Source organism: Leptonychotes weddellii, chromosome 14, assembly GCF_054177405.1.
Source record: "Leptonychotes weddellii isolate Sample4059 chromosome 14, ASM5417740v2, whole genome shotgun sequence".
NCBI lineage: Eukaryota > Metazoa > Chordata > Mammalia > Carnivora > Phocidae > Leptonychotes > Leptonychotes weddellii.
The window spans coordinates 42,038,198-42,044,336 of NC_138382.1; the positions used below are offsets into that span (position 1 = coordinate 42,038,198).

At 41.5% G+C, this 6,139-nt stretch overlaps 1 pseudogene; it reads left to right on the plus strand.

Annotated features, from left to right (window-relative positions):
- The first annotated feature begins 2,918 nt into the window (after positions 1 to 2,918).
- On the plus strand, positions 2,919 to 3,360 carry LOC102726045 (ATP synthase peripheral stalk subunit F6, mitochondrial pseudogene; annotated as a pseudogene).
- The last annotated feature ends 2,779 nt before the right edge of the window (positions 3,361 to 6,139 follow it).

Here is a 6,139-nt window from a genome sequence, read left to right on the forward strand (position 1 = left end):
GGGTGGCTCAGTTGGTTAAGCATCTGCCTTCGGCTCAGGTCATGATCCCAGGGTCCTGGGATCAATCCCTGCATCAGGCTCCCTGCCCAGCAGGAAGCCAGCTTCTCCCTCTCCCCCCTGCTTGTGCGCTCTCTCTCTCTCTCAAATAAATAAAATCTTTGGGCGCCTGGGTGGCTCAGTTGGTTAAGCAACTGCCTTCGGCTCAGGTCATGATCCCAGAGTCCTGGGATCGAGCCCCACATCGGGCTACCTGCTCAGCGGAAAGCCTGCTTCTCCCTCTCCCACTCCCCCTGCTTGTGTTCCTGCTCTCGCTGTCTCTGTCTCTGTCAAATAAATAAATAAAATCTTAAAATAAATAAATAAATAAATAAAATCTTTTAAAAAACCAGTAAACAATAAGAACAAAAAAAAAGCATTCGTTCCTCAGGCCATCTTTTGTAGAGCAATATCTGACCAATAAATACGGAATTTTTTAAAAACACAGAGCCTGGTTAGGATTTCACAAAAAAAATATCTCCAAAGCAGAAAGAAACTATAAGAAAGCAAACCAATTTAATAGGACAGACGAGAGGTATTACAGTAAACACACAGAAGTTAAACTGCAAATATTATACATAAAAATTTTCTCAGTTTTTCCTTCCCTTTTTTTCAGAGGATACACATTTCCTAACTTGACTCATTCGTCGCATATCACCTAAACTTAAATCTGAAGTTCTCCTTTTTACATATCACAATTTCATTCAAAATCCAAGATCAACTTTCCCTAAGACCAATTTGTTCAAAAAGACAAGGAGCTCACCAGTCAGCCCAAGCACACAAAACTGTTGAAAAAGCAAGTCATTGAAATGAGATTGGGTTAGTTTAGGAAGCAGTGCCGTGAAAACAAACACGACTTTAGCTTTCCCTATTCCCCAGTTGTCTTAATATTTGCCTTGCAAGAAAACAAACAAAAATAAATAAACTTTTAGTGAACTTAATTAAGCAAACCACTACACTGGAAAATTCTGACTCAATGATACTTTCATAAACAATTTTCAGACTAAAACTCAAGCAAAATAATGTACATTGGTGGCTCAGTCATTGGGCGTCTGCCTTCGGCTCAGGTCATGATCTCGGGGTCCTGGGACCGAGCCCCGCATCAGGCTCCCTGCTCAGTGGGAAGCCTGCTTCTCCCTCTCCCGCTCCCCCTGCTTGTGTTCCCTCTCTCGCTGTGTCTCCCTCTGTCAAATAAATAAATAAAACCTTAAAAAAAAAAAAAAAAGACAGAAGTTGTCTTAATTAGATTTTAAAATAAAGTAAAAAGAGTGGGACTTCTCTAGAAGTTTGCAGTCAAATATGACAAGCCTATTTATGTAAAGATATATGTGAAAAGTCTTAACTAAAAGAATCAAAAGAATTCCAGTCAGCATTTCTCAGGCAGAAGAGGTACACATCACAGAAGCAATAACCCTCATCTCTTGGGATCACTGAGAATGCTGTCTTCCTCCAAGTAAATTCTACTTTACCAAATCCTAGGAGGGTCTTATATGGCCACGGCAACCTACTCTAAAGTGATTTTTCACTGAGACAGCTACTTTAGAAAGATGCTATAACGCTGACCCTCAGCGAAGAAAGTCACTGAGTACAGATGAGGAAGCAGAAAACTTTCCTTTTTCGAGTAGAGTCAAGGTCTAGATATCTGAACGTCTTAAGATAATAACCAACATGTATTATATACTCGGAGCACTCTGGTCTTTGGAGAAATGGTAACTAAAAAAAAATGAGAGAAAATAAATGTGCTTAGAATTTTGTACATGAAAGCAAGAATGGACAGAAGGTCTGAAGAATGATAGTTCCCACATGCCGGGCATTTTGCCCCATAGGCTAGATATCTTCTGTTGGCCTCTCCGGGTTCATTATTCACGCTTTTGCAGCCTGCTTCGTGACATAGGAAGCTAACCCAAATGGACTGCATCAATGGGCACCCTTGCCTTCTGGCTGGATGTGGCCAGTGGAATTTAAGGTCGGGAGCTTGGGGGCAGAAGAAGAGTCGGGGTAGAAAACTTGGGGGAGGATACGAAATAATAAAATAAGTAGGGACCAAGTCAGAAAGATGGAAAGAGCTGAGAACGATAAGGATAACCAGTCAGAAAGAGGACTTAAATATGATGCTGAGAGTCTCAAGGGGGCAACCAAGCAAAGGATGAGAAACCCAGGAGGTGGACTTAGCTCTCCAAGGGAGGCAAGACCTAGACAGAGAGAAGAACCACCTGATCCCTGTTGCACAAGGGGCAGGGCTCTGCATGTGGATTCGTGTGCCTGAATGCTACCTGATAGTAATATTCTCAAAGAATTTGGGTGAGGTATGTCCGTTTTCAACACAAGGTCTTTATCAGCCTCTGAGAGCTGCTTTAGGCATGACCTAAGAAGCCTTGTTATAGGCCATGGTTGGAGAGAAGTGGTTCTCTATTTCCAGGGGCAAAGAGAGCATAAGAATAAGTGCTTCAGGAATCCACTACCATGCCACACTTCAAATATTTCATGTTAATATGATCTATTTTGGGAAGAGAGGAAAGAATTGGTAGGTCATTATGTCCAGAAATATTTAAATGCTTTAAGATGAATGGAGATATAAATCCACACTGTACTCCCTGATTTCTTCCATTCACCCAAAACCGTTATTATTCAAAAGCGTTCACCAAATTCTACTTCATGAAAGGGAACATCTAGCGCAAAGGACCGTTACATATTCCCAACATAGCTCCCCCACAGACTGGATGATAAGCAAATGTGTTCCTCCCCGGATGTGCATATGAAGTCTAGCAAATAACATAAAACAATGGCAGGAAGAAAACACACCAAAAGCAAAAATTATCAGTGCAGCTGATTAGCATATGTGTAAGAGACACTTGTGCAGATGCAGGATGCTTTCTTTAGAAAGTAAGTCCTCGAGACCGCCTCCGAGACGTTTCCCGTCCGTAACAAAATCACCATGATTCTTCAGAGGCTCTTCAGGTTCTCCTCTCTCATTCGGTCTGTAGTGTCAGTTCATTTGAGGAGGAACATTGGTGTTACAGCGGTGGCATTGAACAAGGAACTTGATCCTGTACAGAAACTCTTTGTGGACAAGATTAGAGAATACAGAACTAAGCAACAGGCATCTGGAGGACCCGCTGATACTGGCCCAGAGTACCAGCAAGACCTAGAGAGGGAGCTTTTTAAGCTTAAGCAAATGTATGGTAAAGCAGACATGAATACGTTCCCAGACTTCAAATTTGAAGATCCTAAATCTGAAGTCATCGAAAAACCCCAGTCCTGAAGAAAGAATGTAAAATTTATTTGGTAATTTGTCCTAGATTAGTGTACAACTGTATCAGAATAAACATACATTTCTCAGCAAAAAAAAAAGTAAGTCCTCAGAGCAATGATCCTCACTTGTTTTTTGGAGTTCTGACATCTTATCATCATTTATTTGCTTGTTATGACCATCACCAACCTCCCCCTACAAGTTTATTTTTAAATAAGAAGGACTAATTTTATTTTGAAGCATTTGCTTTTATTTTTACTCTCCTTGAGAAGCACCCTAGAGGACCGTACCATGGACACAGTTATCAGTGGTTAAGAATCCAGAGGCTTCTGTTCTTTGCCTTCTTTCCTAAGGGAGAGTTTTGAAAATATCCACTGTCTCAGCAAAGAGTGAAGACAAAAGGAAGAAAGCTGGAGTAGGGACTGTTACTCCAAGAAACCTCCAAAGTCTAGACAGGACATTTCAAAATCAACCTAGAAGGGAAGAGGACAGACACTGGCATGCTTTTTCTACATGCAAAACACTTGCATACCGTTCGTTCCATTTTGGCAAACGTTATGAATACTGAAAATCAGTCTCCACAGAGGTTACCTCAGCAATTTACCTCATGGCAAACTCCATTGTGCTAAGCCATTTCCATAGACCTTATTGATTATTTGTGTGAACGTGAAAGAAAAGCAGCCACATCCAGAACCTTTGGTGTTGCAATTGATTTTAAGGTAAGGTTTAATTCTTCCTCCAAGACTGTGTTAGAAGCTCTCTGTACGAGCCAGAATGCAGGACATGAGGCCGACAAATTCAATTCTTTTGAGAGAAAGCCAGTAATCTTAAGCAGGTTTCTTTGAATCAGAGTGGGAAGGTACTTGTTCTATTACATAGGAATAAGTCATCCATAAATATAACTCAAGACTACATACAACATGGGGCTCCCGGGTGGCTCAGTCATTAAGTGTCTCCCTCCGGCTCAGGTCATGATCCCGGGGTCCTGGGATCGAGCCCCGCATCGGGCTCCCTGCTCAGCGGGGAGCCTGCTTCTCCCTCTCCCACTCCCCCTGCTTGTGTTCCCTCTCTCGCTGTGTCTCTCTCTGTCAAATAAATAAAAACCTTAAAAAAAAAAAAAAAAGACTACATATAACACTGTATTTCTTCCAGTGAATTTTAAATTCTTATTAATCTTCATGACCATTTTGCCAGGTTTATAGCCACCAGATATTAACTGCAGTTACCTCACAAAGGTGCCGAGAAAAGAAATGTCAAGCCCTAGATCATGAAACAAGCAAAGCACCCATTGCCCTGATGGTCTCTCCCCGTGCTTTCTAGCGATTCTTTTCTCTCCGCCGCAGATGGGTAAGTTCCAAGGAGCCAGGCCAGGGGATGGTGTCAGTGCCCAGCTGGTGAAAGCTGCTCTGGGATACACCCTGGCGCTAGAGTGAGAACACAAGACGCCTGTCTGGCCACAGAGCAATACACACATTGACATGTCAAGACCTAAAGATTGAGAAACAGGTGTCTACCCATTGCCAAAACAAGGTATCTCTTTGGTCCATTTTGCCGGGAGAATCCTATGAGGGAGAAAAGACCCTTCGATTTGCCTGCTTGTTGGCACAAACTGGCTACCCAGTCTGGTCCAAATCACTGACTCTGTCCTTCCAAATAAATTTAGATCAATTCTGGTTTTTATCTACAGAATTATTTGTGTAACCAACACTTCTGCTTCTCTTCTGGGAGGGGAGCGAACACCCAAAACTTCAAATCCTTTAAAAATAAAGTGGGCGTTTTAGTCATAGCAAAATGCAAAAACAGACGAGGCATTATAATATTATTGCAAAGCAAAGGCTTACTTTCCATTCAGAGGAAATGTCATCACCGCCGGTCATATTTCCGGTTGAAGGCTACGTGGGTCTAGTCAGAATGATGCCACCAAGACAAAGAGCAAGGAGAAAGGCAGGCCGAAAGACAGGGAAGGAAGCTCAAGCCGAATATAATGAAAAAGGGAATAACCTTACAGCTAAACAGTTTACTTTTCAAAGGCAGCACAAGGGCAAAATGCCTTGTGCAAAGAGAAAATTAGTTTCCAAAGTGTATGTATTCTACAAAGAGCCAAGTTAATTATTCAAAGCAGAGGCCCATGAATTCCCACAATTTAGTCATTCCATTCTGACACATTCAGGCCCAGCGAGCTGCTTCTTATCACTAAGACTTTGATAATTGGCTTAGACATATCAAATAAACTTTCTGGAGAATTCAGTCGTAAGCAGGTATGACATCCTAATAGGGGTTTTATTAGGCCTTTCTCTGTGCAGTAATGTATTAGCAATCACTGTGACATTTTCTGCTCTGGGGGGTTTTGGCCTTGCTCATTTTTTACACTTGCTAGAAAATAAATTTATTCACGGTAGAGATCTAATCCAATACACTACTCTGTTTACCCTGGTTTCTAAAGGAACAGGCCTCTCAGAATTAATGAAAAGTGACATATACATCATAGAAGAAAATGCACTGTCTTCAGCCAGGCATAACTGAATAGCGAGAATCCCTTCTGATTCTACAAACTTGGGAGTCAGTCAGTCCGGCTTTCGTGTCCCTTTCCCTGATCACACTTCTCCCTCCCATTTCATCCAGGAAAACAAAACAAAACACATAACCAATAGCAGGGGTAGATTAAAGTCCTCCTTTTTAGCAGCCATTGTAGTTTAAAAAAAAATAATTCCCTGAGAAAATGTCTATTGGATATTCTCTGGGATGTGGCAATTTGCTCCTTTGCATTTAATATTCCTGATAACAAAACAAACAAACAAAAAAAAGTCTTAGCGCTGTATATTTACATACTGAAAGTGAAGTTACTATTTGGGT